Source organism: Peromyscus eremicus, chromosome 10 (assembly GCF_949786415.1).
Source record: "Peromyscus eremicus chromosome 10, PerEre_H2_v1, whole genome shotgun sequence".
Lineage (NCBI taxonomy): Eukaryota > Metazoa > Chordata > Mammalia > Rodentia > Cricetidae > Peromyscus > Peromyscus eremicus.
The window spans coordinates 18,316,275-18,334,797 of NC_081426.1; positions in this window are offsets into that span (position 1 = coordinate 18,316,275).

Below are 18,523 nucleotides of genomic sequence, written 5' to 3' on the forward strand. Positions count from 1 at the left end.
TAGGGACATGCTCTTCATGTGTCCTTACCGAAGCCCAGTGTGTGCATGAAATATAAGACAAGAGCCATGTGACATCAGAAGCCATAGGCTCCTGCCAGCTCCCAGTGTCCACGGTGTACAGCTACCCATCATGGCCAAACCCAGATGATCGGAGGACATGGGAAGCAGATCCTCTGCTCAGCCATTAGATGCTTCATGACATGCAGGGTACCTCTCTGCACAGGTATTCTTCTCCTGCTTCTTTTCAATGGGAAAACCGAGGCATAAAGGCTCACATAGGTCAGCCATGTTGTACAGCTCTGAACTTGCTCTGCTGATGAGCGTGTAGTCTGTGTACTTAGCTTTTGAACTGTACTGGAATTTGTCTAGTTTAGCAATCAGTTCAGAGGTTAGCTATTCTCCAAGCATCCTGGCTGTGTGTATAATGAACACTGACAGGTAGGTCCCAGTTACATTTGTGAATGAAGCATAGGAATTCCGTCCCTCATGGAGCTTTATAATTCCTAAGAGGGGTATGTCTCAGCCACGTCTGGGCTGTCAAGCAAGCTTCCTATGAAGACGACATTTAACCTGCAGCTGACCCTTGGTGGGCAGACAGAAGTGGAGGAGAGGTTGTCTGGATACAGAAGTACATGCAAGTCCCTACATGGGAAACACCTGCACCTCAGAAGGCCCCCAACAAGGCTTTAAGGAGCAGTGCCTAGAGACACAAGGGGAAAGGAGACCCAGGGTGGCAAGAACGATCATTTTCTCTAAGGCACATAAAGTATCTTAGGGATCATGTCTTAATCTCAAGGACACAAAACATAGCCCTAAGATGGGTCCAAAAAAAAACTTTCAAAGGAACACTGAAGAGATAGAAAATCCAGAAAGCACCATACTGCTCAAAATATTTTGCACCACAAGGAGGCCTGGACCGTTTATTCATGGCTGCATCTTTGTGAATTTTAAAAAGATGGGGGAAAAGCCGGGCAGTGGGGGTGCACACCTTTAATCCCAGCACTCGGGAGGCAAAGACAGGCAGATCTCTGTGAGTTCAAGGCCAGCCTGGGCTGCAGAGTGAGTTCCAGGAAAGGCTCCAAAGCTACACAGAGAAACCCTGTCTTGAAAAACCAAGAAAAAAAAAAAACGATGGGGGGAAAAAGGAAGGAATACAAAACAATTTTGAAAAAAAAAATATGGCCCAAATTCTCTCAGCTTAATGATAGCTGCCAGGGGCCCTAGTAAATGAACTAAAAAGCCAGATGAACACACATACCTCTTGCAACCATTGACATAAAACCCTCAAAACTTCAGTTAATGCTTAGGAAGGAGCGACCCTGGGTGGGCTGAGTAGGTCTGATCAAGTCTATCAGAGGCAGGAAGAGCAGAACAGAGGCTCCCTTGGGAAGAAGTTCCCTGTGAATAAGGTCAACCCTTGCCTAAGAGTTCCAGCCATGGGGTCTCAGTCCCTACCGATCGTAGACACCAAATCATTACAGTAAATTAATCCAGCAAAACAACCCCAAACTGAAAACTTAGAACTAATCAGGAATGCAGAAGCATATAGACAGAGGTGATCTAGAAGAACGATCTGGACAGCACCATATATGTTATAGTTTTGTGATGTGGTCTTCTTGAGGGACCCCTGACAGTGGGAGCGGGGGCTGCCACTGTCTCTGCTGCCTGCTTTTGGGACCTATTTCTCCTACCGATTGCCTCATCCAGCCTTAATAGAAGAGGAGGTGCCTAGTCTCACTGCAACTTGATCTACCACGGCTGGTTGATATCCATGGGAGGCCCACCTGTATCTGAAGAGAAGCAGTGGAGGAGGAGTGGATGGGGGGCAGTAGAGGGAAGATGGGGAGAGAAGAATTGAGAAGAGGAAAGAGAGGGGAAACTTTGGTTGGGATATAAAAACAAAAATAAGTAAACAAAATCTTAATGTTGTATTACTTCAGCTAATCACCTTACTATGCACTCACATATCAAAGCCTCACATTACAGTTTTGTCAATTACGCATGTTCATTAAGTCAGGGAGAAAAGATGTAGGTGAATATTAACTATATGAAACATATTTTGAGGATAGAAATCCAGGTATGTTAAAAGTAAAAAGGATGGGGAAGCTTATGCCACACAGGTCTTAGTCATGAGAAACCTAGGAGTGACTATATCCATACTGTGAATTTTAAAACTAGGTACTAGGATGAGGCAAGCAGGGCACGATGATAAGGGATCGATTCATCACAAAGAAAGAGGCGTCTTCGATATACATATGCACCTAAAACAGGTTTTTAAATTCCTGACACCACTGAAGGGACCAAATAGACACATCTACAACATAGTTGGAGATTTTATCACTTTTCTCCCCAAAACTGTCAAAACCATTATATTATTAAGCAGAAAAAAAAAACTTGGAAATGCTCTAAGCTCAAAAATGTGTTCATTAAAAAAATAAACAAAATGACATTGACTTTCTTAGCAGCAGCAGAGACTCGATGTGGGAAATTGATTTGAAGTACACCTCTATCTGTACATCTGGAGTAAAGCCCACTACCCACCATGTACACCACTGTCAAAGAACAGCGATAGTTCTGGAGAAAAACAAAAGAGATTTGAAAAAGCAGTATCTCTGTAACAAGAAAAAATATTGATGTGAGCCTCATTTGACACAGCAGTTCCCTCTCAGTTCAGAGAAATGTCTTATCAACAACAACAACAAAAAACCCCAGCATCCTATATGGCCATGGTACTCAAATCCACAGCAGCTGGGTTACCTGCATAGAAAGGGATGGATTCACGGGGTCCCTCTCCACCCACTGGAGCTAATGGCAGTGGAGGGCTGCGGGAGAGAGGAAGTCATTGTCTTCAGTGATGTGGCCACTGGCGAGTTATTCATGCTCCAGTAGATAGTTTCAACTCCTGCCCACAGGGGTGGCCCTGTTTAATCCCTATGGGTCACAAAACAAAGACAAAAAGACATGAAATTGGAAGGGGGGTTTGGTGGGACTGGGAGGAGGGTAAACGGAGGTGGAGGGATGAAGGTGACCAGCATGTATTATATGCACATAGGAAATTGTCAATGGGTAAATTAATTTTCAAAACACATTAACAACAATGTGTCCTAAACCAAGCATGATGGCATACCTCTGAGAGCCCAGCACTCATTTAGGAAGCTGGGGCAGGAGGACTGTGAGTTAAAGGCCTGCCTAGGCTAGAGAGCAAGTGCCTGTCTCAAGCAAACAAAAGCACAAACAAACAAACGTGTCCTAGGGCTTGCGCCGTGCCCACTGAACTCTAGGGGGCAAGTTGACAGACTAGGGGAATTTTGTATTGAAAATGGATTTTCATATATTTTAATTACAGTTCCCCCCTCTCCCAACTCTTCTCAGATTCTCCCTACATCCCCACCCACCCAAATTCACACCCTTTCTCTCATCAGGATACAAACAAGCATATGATGATGATGATGATGATAAAATAAAAAACAAACCAAAATAGGACAAAACAAACAGAAAAAAAAGAGCCAAAGAAAAGCACAAGAAACACGCACAGACACAGAGACACACATATTCTCTCTGTCTTTCTCTCTCTCACACACACACACACTCTCACATACAGAGAGAGTGAGAGAGACAGAGAGACAGAGAGACAGAGAGAGAGAGAGACAGAGAGAGAGAGAGAGAGAGAGAGAGAGAGAGAGAGAGAGAGAGAGAGAGAGAGAGAGATCGATCCCATAAGAAAGCTGGAAACCATAATATATAAACAAAAGACCTTTAAGGTTAAAAAAGAAAGAAAAAGAAAAATAATGCCCAGTCAAAGCATTATGAAACCAAAAAACCCTCCAAGAGTACCATTGAGTTTGTTTTATGTTGGCCATCTACAGCTGGGCATGAGCCCCGTGCTTAAGTGTGGTTTGTATACCCAGTGAGACTCCCCTGGAGAAAACCTATTTTTCTTTTCTGAGAGTTATCAGCTGAGACAGCTTCTAGGTTAGGGATGGGCTCGTGTCCACCTCCCCTCTCAGTGCTGGAATCTCATCTGAGTCAGACCTGTGTAGGCTCTGTGTGTGCTGCAGCAGTCTCCGCGAGTTCATACGTGGAGCTGTCCTGCTTCGCCTAGAAGGACTTGTTTTCTTGGTGTCTTCTGTCCCCACTGGCTCTTACAATCCTTGTCTCCTCCTCTGCAGAGCATCCTGAGCCCTGAGGAGAGAGATTTGATGGGGACCTCCCATTTAGGACTGAGTGTTCCAAAGTCTTTCACCCTCTGCACCTTGTCCATCTGCGGCTCTCTGTCTTTGTTCCCATCTACTGCAGGAGGAAACTTCTCTGATGATGGCTGAGAAAGACAGTGATCTAAGAGCAGAGCAGAATGTCACTGGGAGTCATTCCTTTATTTTTAAAACTGAACCTGACATTCTAAATATAATTTCCATCAAAGGCATTTACCAACTTCTAGGCTATGAACTCTGAGAGGCAGATGATACCAGACCATGGCTACTTGTCCTATGCAAGAAATTTGGAGGCCCTGGGGTGCCAAGGAGAAAAATCAGATTCTAAGACTCACCAAGGAGAAGGAGCACTGCTCTTATATTTCTAGTATTTCCATAAAACCCAAGGACAGTTAACCTAGTACGTTAACTAGTACATTCAGGTCAATATAGAGAAAGGCAGACAATTTCGAAGTGATACCTTATCTGTGAAGTAGAAAACACTACACTTTCCCTTACTGAAGGTATTCGCTTTCAGAGCCTCAGCAACACTCTGTCCTTCCTATTGCTGTTCCTATTTGTATTGTTATTAGGCAGGGTCTCATTATGTAACCCAGACTGGATGTAATTCACAATCCTCCTGCCTCAGCCTCTCAAATCTGGTGATTACAGATGTGAACCACACCACATCTGGCTTCTCAACAACCTTTTACAAACAATGTCTAATATTTGATCAAAATTGTAAGCAACCATTTTGAGACAAGCACATGGAATTCAAAATAACAACTGTAATTACAAATATGGATGGAACTATGACGTTCTTAATAGAAAAACTATGAAGATCAATAAAATGGAAATTCTTTAAATTTCAGTAGTTAGACAGCATGTAAACGAAAGATGGAAACATTCTTGGAACTCAAGGCAGGTCAGTGGATGGCTTCAGGTTGAACAATGGGAAAAACATTGAGTTCAAAACACATGCAAGAAGATATAAGGCACATAAGAAATACATTTAATGTATGTATACCTGAAATCCTGTAAGGAAACAAAAGAAAGATGAGGTCAGAAGACCTAAAGATCTACCAGCAATAGCTTTCCAAAACTGGCAGAGAAAAATCAAGCCACAGAATGAAAAAAAATTGCAAAATTCCAACCAGCATAAACACCAAGACACACACACACACACACACACACACACACACACACACACACACACACACGCATGTGTGCACACATGCATCACAGCTAAAGAGAAAATCTCCCTAAGACAAAACCACTGTTAAGGTGGCAGACAAATCATCTAAGCAGCCAGAGGATAAACTATGGAAACCAGGAGATAAGGAAGTTTTTTTAGAAAGACCAGTGGAAAAAACTTCCTACCAATGATCCACCATGAGACAATGTGCCCTCCAGGAAATACAGAAACACAGACAGAAATGGATCTCCATGGCAGCATGGGAATACAGGAAGAAAACACCATGTGAGAGGGACACAATCTAGCAAGTAGAAATGACTATGGAATTATTCAGTAATACAAGGGACATTTTAACCCTGAAATATCAACATCAAATACAGATAAAAGGATAGCTGGGTTTAAGTAATTCCTCGTGATTTCTTGTCCTGTTTTGTTTGTTCTTAATACAGGGTCTTAGATAGCCTAGGTTAATGTCAGGCTTGTTGTGTGTCCAGGGCTGAACTTGAACTCCTGATCCTCCTGCCTCCACCTCCCAAGTGCTGGGGCCACAAACCTGCATCATCACCTCTGGTTTCAAGTTCTTAAAGTAGAACCCAATATACATATTATGATGTTAAAAAAAATCACCTGTATCTAAGAGCCATAAAAACCACAAAAGAAGAGTAACAGGATTCAATGAGATATTTAAGATAACTAGGAGAAAAGCAAATAACACGATTCATCCAAAAGAAAGAACGAGAATGAAAGGTGGGAAGTAGGGGTACCACAGAAATACTAAGTCCCAAGAGGCAGATAAATTACTAATCGCTGATACTAATGAGTTATATATACAGTAAATTTAAGTATAACAAGTATTACCAGTTTAAATAATAAGGTATCAAATTGAAATTTTAACACTTATGGTATTTGGAGACATTTCGATTATAAAGATACCAAAAGTTCACAGGAAAATGATAAAAGGGTACATTGAAGAAACACAAGTCAAGGAAAGGTACTGTGACAGTAGCAACTTCATACTGTGTAGACTCCAATCCATCTATGCTTAATAGTCAAAGAGAAGGGGCTGGAGAGATGATTTTGTGGTGAGTACACATGCTCTCATGTCAGGTGACTCACAAAGGTCTGTAACTCCAGCTCCAGGGGATCTGAGGTCTCCACAGGGAACAGCACTTGCGTGCACATATCCACACAGATACACGTACACGTACAAAATTGAAAATAAAAACCAATCTTAACAAAGAACAAAAAAGGACACTTAAGACACTATCATCAAACAGCACCTAAACTATATAAAGCAAATAATGACAGAGTAATGGTATAATTAGAAATTCTAAGATACCTCTGGAACTGTTTCTCTGACTACTTTAGAAATAAGGTAGAAAATTCTGAAAAAAGAACAATAACCAGGGAAATCCCCAGATACCTGTGGTTATGCAGTACTCCTCATAATTCACTGTTTAAAAAGAAGTCAAAGAGAAAATTAGAAAGTGTATTTAGAATGATGTTTCACAACATGTAGGATATTGCTGTTACTAAACCAGCTAGTTTTTCTGAATGGCATGCCAATCACCAAAAGGACATGTTTTATAAAGGAGACATTATTAGAGGACACATGAGACTCCAGTCTCTAATGCACCTCCCTGGGGATAGAGTCTGTGGATTTCTACCAGCTAACATGCTTGGAGGTTAACTAAGGACAAGTGAAGAAAGGGAAGTCTACAAGACTCATTTGTATTTCCCCTACATTGCACCACCCATGTTGTTTTTTTTAATGGTATATTGGCAGTCCTAGAACACAGAGAAAAGAAAGAGATGCTAAGAAGCCATATTGAAAACCACTGGTCTAATATCTGCCTCAAGACTAATAGGAACATAGTAAGCTGAAAGAAAGTCCTAGGATCCAACATGGCTAAGAATGGGTACTGAGAAAGTAAAGAATTTTAAAAAAATGTAACTGATATTCATCTGGTGATACTGGTAAGTAAAAAATGTAAGTAAAGGCCATTAATAAATATTTCAATGGTGTATTAAAATAAAGATTCTGCTTTAAACCATTACAAGGTGATTTTATTCCAAGGATGAAAAGATGGTTCAACACATCCAAATCAACAAATGCAATGCAGCCAACAGACTTAAGGACAGAAATCACAGGTTCATCTCAATAGACACAGGAAAGACCCATTACTGCTCTTTTTAATCACTCTTTCATAAACAGCTCTTAATAAATGACCTGGCTCGATTTTTTATATTTTCAGTAATAGTCTTCGTATTTCAGTACTTGCTCTATTGTTTATACCCTGTTTTCCTGCACACGACTTATGTCCTTCCCCGTTCATTCCTACCTTTTCCTACTTTTCCCTCCTCAATATTTTTCTCAGTTGATCTAACACTAATCTCTAACCTTACTCAGGCTACTTCCCTTTCTTTCCTGACTTAGTAACTAATATCTTAGTCCAAATCATATTACCCTCCCCTTATCTCAACAGTTATAAGGTTAAAGGTGTGACTGTATTTAACCAGCTCTAATATTGCATAGTGGGCCTATCCAGTGGTTGTGGTTGCTTCTGTAATTAATATTATACTCTCAAAGCTATAGAGGGGCTCAGACCCTGAACCTTCAGCATGTAGAGTATGAATCTAGCTACTAGCTATGGTGCTGCTCCTACTACAACCCAGTCCCACTTGGACATTGCAAGTGCTTCACCTGGAAGGTTATAACTTATTTTAAAACCATTAGAAGAATATCAAAAGTGCAAGTAGGAATGCAGAAATATAAGAAAGAAGGAAAATCAAGGTTTTATGACCTCTCCAAAAAATAAATTCCACAGTAGTGTATTCCAATGTGAATGAATTACATGAAATCCCAGACAAAGAGTTCAAAAAATACTTATAAGATTGTTCAGTTAAATCAAACATAACGCAATTAAACTCCCAAATGAATTCAAAGAAAATACACATAACAGCTGAATGTAGTAAGAGGGTCAATACAGGATATGAAAGAGAAATTCAAGAAGGAGATTAAAAATATTGAAGAAATACAGAATTGTAAATTTAGAAATAAAGATGTCATCAATCCAAGTAAAAAGCATAGTAGAAAGCCTCAGGAAGAGATTGAAGACAAAACAGATTAATTAGAACATTTAGATATCTACAAAAATAAAATAAGAAGTTGTTGTGACTGTAACATACAAGATCTATGAGACAGAATTAAAAGACCAAACTTATAAATCTGGGCAACAGAAGAACAACTTTAAGCTAAAGGTATAAAACATTTCCCAGATCTAAGAAAAGACATGGCCACCCAGGTTCAGAAGGTATTTAGAACATCAGACAAATAACACAAGAACAGAACCTTCATACACCATATAACAGTCAACACATGAAGCATGGAGAACAAGAAAAATACTACACACTTCAAGAAGGAAGCACCAAGTTACATATAAAGACAAATCCACCTGAATTATATCATCTTTTTTCAACATAAAACCTCCAATTCTGAAGAGTACGGAAGTCTATACTCTAAATCTGAAAGACATTAACTGGTAACCCAGGTCACTATGCCCTTCAATTTGTTTGTGGTAATTAATGGAAAAGGGAAAGCTTTTTATAATAAATACAAACTAAATTAATTCATGACCAATAATCTAACATTATACAAATATTTTTCACTATGTGATGTTTTTACTTGCATGCTCTTTATAATAAATTTTTTTTTAATTTTTTGAAAATACAATAATATAATTATTTTGTCTACTCCCTCCTTTCCTCCTTCCAACACTTCCCATAGTCCCTTACTCTCTTTCTCTCTCAAATTCATGGCCTCTAATTCTTTAATTATTGTTCCATATATGCATGTATGTACAAAGATGTTTAAAGAATTTCATAGCACTGAAGACAACGATAAACATATCCATGAGGCTCCAGGAAAGAATAAACCATGCCAGATCATGACCTGAGCAACCAAGAAACAGAAAAACAACAAACACTATACAATCAACAAAACAACAAACTGACATATACTTTTCTATGATAACCTTGAATATTAATGGTTTCAATTCCCCCAAGCAAAAGACAGACTGGGAGGTGGAAAGGCAGCTCGGCAGTTCAGACAGCCTGCTGTTCTTCTAGAGGACTCAGGGTCAGTTGCCAGCATCCACATCAGGTGGCTCACAACCACCTGGAACTCCAGCTTCAGCTGACTCAATGCCCATTTCTGGTCTCTGGACACCCACATATGAGGCACACACCATATACAATATACACAAATACACAGAAATAAAAATAAATGTTTTGAAACATTCGAAAAATGGGCCTGGGAACTAAACAGAGAGTTCTCAAAAGAAGAAGAAAGTTGGCCAAGAAATACCTCAAAAAAAAAAAAAATGATCATCATCCACAGCAATTAGAGAAATGCAAGTCAAAACAACTTTTGGGATTTTATCTTAACCCAGTCAGAACGGCAAAAATTACCAAAACAACTGGCCACAGATGCTGGAGGGGATGTGGGAGAAAACAGAACCCTCATTCATGGTTGGTAGAATTGCAAACTGGAGCTACTAGGGAAATCAATATGAAGAATTTTCAAACAGCTAACAATAAATCTACAATACGGCTCAGCTATACAACTCTTTGGCATCACACTGCACAGAAATTTGCTCAGCCACTTTCACTGCTTCTCTGTTCATAATAACTAGGAAACAGAAACAACCTAAATGTCCTACAGCTGACAGATGGACATTGAAACTGTGGTCCGTACACACTGTGGAATACTATTCAGCTATAAAGAAAAATGAAACCATGAACTTTGCAGGGAAATAGACAGAATTAGAAAAGATCATATTGAGTAGGGTAACCCAGACTCAGAAAGACAAACGTCACATGGTCTCTCCTATCAGAAACTTCTAGCTCCAAATCTGCAGATGGGAGTACATGTCCTAGAGTAATACAAAAACCAGGAAAGTAAAAGGGAACCATTTATGGGGTATAGGGGTGCTGGGGAGCAACAAAAGGGAGATTAGCAGGGTACAAACAGTCTGCTTAGGAAAATGTGAAAATGGGGGCTCTACAGGGATGTGGGAGATAAATACAGAAGGAGGAGGGAGGAGGCAAAATAACAATAGTGATGTCTGAAAAAGGTCATAAGAAATCATACTATTAACTATTTATTTTAAAAAATAATATATACATAATTCCATGCATAAATATGCATATATAGTTTTAATGAATTTTCCCATTTGGGCTGACAGTGCTCCCTCCAAGAGCCAAAGATCATCTAACAAAAACCCCAATACCAGACCTGAGAAGCCCTCTTTTGAACTGTTGGTCAGGGTTGTCCGAGAGAGTCCCAGAACATACAGCCTTTTGCTATTGCCCTTGTTTGACTCCAAAAGTGGAAGGTAAGCCCCTATTGCTGAAGACACTATGCATTCCAGATACAGGTCCCAGAGGCCCCTGAGCTGGAACCAACCTGAATGCCTCCCCTCTGAAGACTAGCTTTCATGGTATGAGAAGGTGCCATGCAAGCTTCCAAAGGAGGGAAGCAACCAATAGTCCCACCCAGAAATGATGCCTAGGAATCACAACAATGATCCACATGGCTCAGTAAACCTAAGGAGGCATTAGTGGCAAGCATACATTAGTGGTAACCAACAGCTCTCTAATTGTACTGAGACCCACTCAACAAAAGGGAAACCATGCCTGGTACTGGAAACCTAGCCCACTTGCCAAGACTAGTGAAGTCATAGGTCTTGAAGAAGAACCTACAACCACCACTTCACTAAACCAGCATAATTCCTAACTACACTCTAAATATTTATCCTTATACACGCAGGTAAGTATAGGTCTTACCCTCATCAAAGAAACTTCTTGTAACATACAGAGATCATTACAGAAAGCCACAACTCATCAAATGCTGAGAACAGCGGCCATGTAGTGTCCAGCCCTAACTAATACACCTTCAACACAACTCCTGAATCTAGAGCTCAGGGATCATAGATGAAGAAGGACTGGAAAGACTATGAGAAACAGCAGAGTAGGAGGTTTGCTGTGAGATTCTGTCTCCTAGAAATGTCAGAGAGCGAGACCCATGAAGCCTTATCAAATGGCTGACTAAAGAAGGCATGAACGATGAAGATACCAATAGACATGCCAAATGGAAAGGGGAAATCTCATGGGGTCCCAACCCTAGATAAAGGATTGCAGGCAACTAAAGAATGCTGGGATGAGAAGGGGAAGAATAGTCTTCCCTAAGGAAGAACTCCCAAATTGATTATACAATTACAAGTGGTCAACCTTGAAATCATATACATGTAAGTGACATTATACAGACTGAGAACATTGTATTCACATATTTAGGAAATATATTTATATAAATCCAAACTCACTCTCTCTCTCTCTCTCTCTCTCTCTCTCTCTCTCTCTCTCTCTCTCTCTCTCTCTCTCTCTCTCTCTAAGAAATAGAGGCCATGAATTTAGGAGAGAGGAAAGGGTGCGTGAGAAGCATAGTGTGAGGAAAGGGAAGGGGAAAACAGTGTAATTTATTACAATTTCAATTTATTTTTTAGTTTGAAAAAGTGTCTAGACTGATGACAAACAGGTCTTTTCTTGTCATGGTCCCTAAACAATGCAGCGCAACTGCTTGCATAACACGTTCTGTGTTTTAGGTATTGTATTATCTCATGTAGTGGGGTGTTAATAAATAATAGTTAATAAATAATATCCCAGGCTGGAAACATAAGACTACCACTTAAAAATGTAGGTCCACTAAGAAAAGAATGGATAAAGAACTTAAAAGGCATTTCTTCCAGGGGGGACTCAGAATATACAAGCTGTGCACAGGTGCCACACAAACACGGCATATTCGCATAAGAGTCATGAGCTTCTGCGGATCTGGGTACAGTGGAGAAGGGTGTCCTGAGACCAAGCTTTTGTGACTATATACCCTAAGGCTAAAGACAGAAGTGTAAATAAATACTGAACTCTAGGAAGGGAGCTTCTTGTTGGTCAGCAGTTCTGAATTATTTCTGTGTATTCTAGGATTTGTGATAGTAGACAGTGGGATATGGGAGCTAGGCTTCTCATCATCATCTAAATACACTCCAACTGTGTTCTAAATGTCAAATCACAAGGGAACCCAAGATTTTGTTTTCAATTCAGGGGAAATGACTGTATTTTATACATACACACACACACACACACACACACACACACACACACACACACACACACACACACCCCACGCCCCCCTGCTGTCACTGAGGCCGAGGAAGCATACAGTCCTGAAAGTCCTGAGCCCCAACTTATGCTCAATCATCTCTCAGCTTCTATATGAAATGGCAACCAGGATCTTTTTGGATCTTTGGTCACACAAATTCCATATATGAAGTGACCTAGTAGTTGTTGCATAACAAACAGTGCACATAATCTCTCATATGGTTTTTTTTTTTTTTTTGGTTTTTCGAGACAGGGTTTCTCTGTGTAGCTTTGCACCTTTCCTGGGACTCACTTGGTAGTCCAGGCTGGCCTCGAACTCACAGAGATCCGCCTGGCTCTGCCTCCCGAGTGCTGGGATTAAAGGCGTGCGCCACCACCGCCCGGCTCTCATATGTTTTAAGTACTGTCTTGATCATTCATCTAGTAAATCATAAAGTCTGCAAGAGTAATCTTAGCTCTTTAGGAAATAATGACAAGGGAAAAGGATACTTGTTTTCCTGTATACTTTCAACCTGAGGTTGGCTGGACCTGAGGATTCCAGCTCCAGATGGGAAGGGCTGACTGCAGCCATTAACAAAGAGCAAACTTTCTCCTCCTCACTCACTGTATGCCCAGTTAAACCAGCACTTCACTTTGTAAAGTGCTGTTTTCGTATAAACAATCCCAAGGGAATAATTTAAAAGGCCCACAAAACTAAAAATAAGTGTAGACTGAAGTACTAGGTTCTAGTGTTCTACAAAATGGGGGAGCTATAACTCATAACAACCTATCATATATTTTATGAGAGGAGAGGAACTCAAAGGGAGTGGTAAGAATATGGAAATGCTAATCACCATGATTTGATCAGTACATAACAGTCTATGTATATTAAAATATCACATTCAGCTTCATAAATGAGGAATTATGTGATAATCAAAAATTTTTCAAAATGTTTAAGAGGATGGTAACATTGGCAGCTCTGGTTTATCACTGCATATCTAAGAAGTTTATCGTTATCACCACATATCCCATAAATTCATACAATTAAAAGCAATTACTAAAAACTCTTTAAATGCCCACAATTTGTCTTTAAATCTCACAGTTGGCCATCATGAGACTGCTGTTCATGTGATTTGATTGTGGTCTGTTCTCTCTCAAGAATGGATGAGCCTTCTTTCATGTCTGTAATTAAAAGTTGGGCCCCAGAGGAGATTAGCTCAAAGCTAATTCCAGTCTCCACACTAGGTAGACATAGCTGCTTATAACTTTTGAAAATTTTAGTCAGGCACAGAGACCCATGTGAAACAACTACCAAGCATGTAGGTTCATGTACAAAAACATGCCACTGCAGAACCTCCATCCTCTAATGGTTATGTTAAACTGTCCTCTATGATCATTGGCTCTCTGGCATTCCCTTCTGCTCCTCTGCACAGCACTGTACTTAACCTACAGGAGGGGAGAAAATTCTGGTAAGTCTTGTTCTACGCTAGCTTTAGCACCAATCATTTTCTTTGCATTTGGGCAAACAACGACCCTCTACGAGAGATCAGAAATTTCTATTTCTAAGCCCAGCTTGGTCAAGGAACTAAGTTAGTTCCAAACGATCATCAAAAATAGAACTCAAGTGTCCTAAATTCTTAGTTTTGACCTATGTCTACCTGCCCAGTATGAGTGATAAGAAGCAGACACCATCTTACCTAATTCAGCATTTTAACTTTCATGTGTTACTTAGCGCCCAGAATAGTTGGCACTCAATGAACATTTCCAGCCATGATAAAGTTTAAAATCATTTACAGAGTAAATAACAAATTCATTTTTCTTATCCTTTGGCAGGTGGATCTTTATCAAGTTTAAAGGCTGGCATCAATTTGTCATAGGATTGCTATCCTGGATTTACTTTGCTTTACTCCTGTTTTAATCCCCAGAGAAGCACTTTGGCTTTGAAGGCATTTGAAGCCCTGAATTATCCATTGAAAATATCTGGAAACAGCCCAGCCAGGGCACCTGGTATTTGCATCTCATCAGTTAAGGCATTTAAACATTTTTATCCCTTCAAATCCTCACACTCTGCAGTGTATAAACTGCAGCTCTGTATCTCACCTCACAGCCAGGCAGCTGGGTGGCCAGGCAGCTGGGTGGCCAGGCAGCTGGAGGTTTGGGTTTGTTTGGGTTTTTTGTCATCTTAAAAAATACTTTATATTTATCCTTTGGGAATTTCATACACGCACACAATGTGTTATGATTATAGTCCTTCCCCATTTTTTCCCCCTCCAACTCTCCCTGGAATCCCCCAACATGGCCCCTCCCAGTTCTGAGACTTTCTTCCTCCATTTTCTTCTTCCTATCTATTCTCCTCCTCTGCTTCCTCCTCTTCTCCTCCTCCTTCTCCTTCGTTCTTAAAAATCAAAAAAACAAAAAACACGCATCCACTTAGTGTTGCCCATCCGGCAGCTGGAGTTTAATGTCATTTGTTGATTAGAACTTTGGGCTGTGACTTACTGTCTGAGCCGTCTGTTAAACTGCAGCCCCTCTGGTTTGCACTGTGGAAACACAAAGGCCCTTGTACAGCATGAATAGAACCTGAATAGAGAGCCATCTACGACAGGGGGACACCACAGCTAAGAATGGTCCGTGAGCAGAACTGCTGTTGAAACTTCCACAAGTTTCCCCAGCACTGAGTTGTGTGATCTGTGTTTTCATTTTAACCACAGAATGTTTGTCTTTCCTCTCTTCTTTACTTTTGGTCCCTTCTCACGTACTTCCCAGTGTGAAGGCCTCGAGAGTCCCCAATTCAGGTACCAGTCACAGTGCAAAGCTATTGCTACACGCAGGCCTTGGACTAACCCACTTATGGAAGGCTTGCTTCTCGTCCATGGAACCATGGAGGTGCTGGAACCTTTGGGGTATGTGGCTCAGTGGAAGGGAACTAGGTCACTGGGGCATGTCCTTGGAGTGGGTTTGGGGAAGTAAGTCCCTTCCTCTCTCACTCCCCAGCCACTGTGAGGTGAGCAGCTCTGTTCTGCCCTCACGTTGTACCTCATCAAACACCCAAATGCGACAGAGCAAAGGGACTGTGCGCCAAAACCTCTGAAACCACAAGCACACACAAACCTTTCTTCCTCATAACATGTTTATTTCACATACTTTGTCACAGCAATAGAAAACTGACACAGTTACCCTGAGTGCTGAGAAGTATGTGAACACTGGCTTCCACTAGACACATACATATTTTGTCTTTTAACTGGCAATGGTCTGCAAATGTAGATTTATGCACATTCTCATAATACCATTTTATATAAAAATCTATATTCTGATCTATTTTTTTCTATGTCATAGGTAAACATGAAGAACTCACAAGATGCAACCATAGCAGAACGTAATTTTTTGTGGTGCTAAAACTCCAGCAATGTACATTACATATGTCACTGTATTGGCATCATCAATAACTCAACATGAGATTTAATGATTGAAAGTGGGATGATTAAAAACTCTGATGGTTCAGTTTTATTACACCGATATTAATATTTAATGAAAAATGAGGCTTGTGTTGTTTCATGAAATAGTACGCTACGTTCTGAAAAAGATAAAGCTTGAATGTATAATGAAGGGTGAACTGCAGATAGGTTAGAGAAAGGTCAATTATCTTGTAAAATACAGGAAGAAAAAATCTGAAAAAAAAAATAAGAGCACTTGCAACTGGCATAAAGGTGTCTTGGAAAAGTGGGGGATGGCTTTCTTTCTTCCAAGTACCTCAGTTCCTGCTACCTGGCTTTTCTTGGCTTACCTAAGAGCTGTGATGAAAGGGGGCTTACCCTCTCCTGGAGCTCGGTGTTAGATGCAGCTACACCCAAGGGGATAAGCAGTATGCAACAGTGTCAACAACAGCCACAGCGAGCAGGGAAGGGCACAGGAAGACAGCACCGCTCAGTCCAGATCAAATACCAATTTCATATCTCTGCCTCAGCCCCACACACTGAGATCAAGGCTTCAGGTATCAAGGCAGAACTCTACAAAGCATCTCCCCAAACAATGTGAATGTATGGGAGGTCAAGAGCCGATGAGGCAGAGCTGAGAGCTGCTGGCCACTGTGGTGCCCGAGGTCATTTACTGACCACCTGCAGCCTCAGCTTTCTCAATTACAAAGCAGAATCACCGGTTAATGATGTGACTGTAAAAGTAAAAGCATGGTTGTATAAAGCACCCAAAGGCCATATCAAGTCAAGGCAAGTGCTCAGAATTCAGTACCTGCAGTTATTTTTGACATCACCTCTGGCTCATGGAGTCTGGGAGATTTAAAAGAGACCCTGGGACACATCTGTGCAGAAACAGGTCAGGACAGTGCCACCCTTGTAAATGTGATGTTACTTGCAGCCAGTCCAAAAGGCAAATTCTGGAGAGGGTCAATACCTTGTACAGCATGTGGATCACATTTAGGAGTATTACAGTAGAAAGACTTCCTCTGGTGGCTGGCAGCCCTACCGTTCTGGTTGTTTATGGTGTCATATATTCCTAGGTGAGTAGTTCCAAATACCATGCAACACCTCCAGGCATCCTGCTCCTCAGCACATCTTAAAGGCTTCTTTTAAATAATGACACTAAATTACATGAGCCCCACCACCACCCCATGGATGGGCAGCTGTTCTAAGACCTCTCCCAGATGTATTAAACCTTCTCTAGGAGTCAACCCTTTACGTCTGTCTTTTTTTTTCCTTTCTGCCTCTTCATTGAAAAGAAGACTATTAGTGACTCATGTGGGAATATCTAAATTACCAGCACTTCTTAATTCTTTCACTTGGGGGGTTACTATTAAGTAAAATATGGGTTCCTTGAACAAAAGCACTGTGACGTCACACTAGTCTGTTACACAGTCAACTAAGCCACTAAGCGACAAATGAACCGGTAGCATATGCTGTATGGATACCCCGAACGACCGATGACTGTATCCTGGACTAGAAGCAGCAGATGCTGTGGGATTTCATCGAGATACTTAGGACTATATGAAACTTAAAACCTAGGAATTGTTTGTGCTCTTTTATTATTATTTCCCATTTAGTTATTTTCACATTATGGTTGATTATGGGTAGTTGAAATCATAGAAACTGAAACTTCAGATTAGGGAAGATTACGGAACTAGATCAAGAGGGGTAAGGGGAGTCTCTCGTGTAACTGTTTCTAGTCTGTGGGAACTGGATCAAGAAGACCACCTGCTCAATCTAAAAGGTTACGTGACTACATACAAAGTTCTTCCAGGGCTGAGGACATGGCTCAGTTGGGGGAGTGTTTGTCATACAGGCTTGAAGATCTCAGTTTGGGATCTTCATTGCCCATGTGAAAATCTAAGTGTGGCGGTGTGCCTGTCCACAGTCCCAGTGCTGGGGAGGCAGAGACAGACAGATCCCTCATGCTCACTCACTAGTCAGCCTTGCTGAATAAGCAATTCCAGGTTTAGTGGGAGATTCAGGAAAGTAGACGGAGAATGACTTCAGGAAGGATCTATCCGATTTGGGACAGGGAAAAAAATAAACAAACTGTCTAAGGAATGCCAGTATACATGTGTCCATATAACTTATCCTAGGCACAAGAGTATTTAGAGTTAGTCACCACTTGTGGAAACAGGCTACAAGCTGGAAGGGACGTGAGTGGCCTTAGGAACGACGCTGGAAAAGATCAGGGAAAATGGGGACAAGGAATCATAGCTCTCCCACCCAGGAAACTGAAGACGCGGGCACAAAAAACGCTCAAAGAACAGGCTTTTGTCAGGAAGCTGTCACCAACAGAACGGAGACGTGATGCTGTTCACTGAGAATGGCAGAGAAGGATCGTGGCATCTCTGTGCTGGGCCCACTAAGCGCCTCACAGCCAGCATCTCATCCCGTCCTGACAAACAAGAAAAAGAACACAAGAATACCAATACAGATCACTTCTAGGAAGTACGTGTGACTCCAAT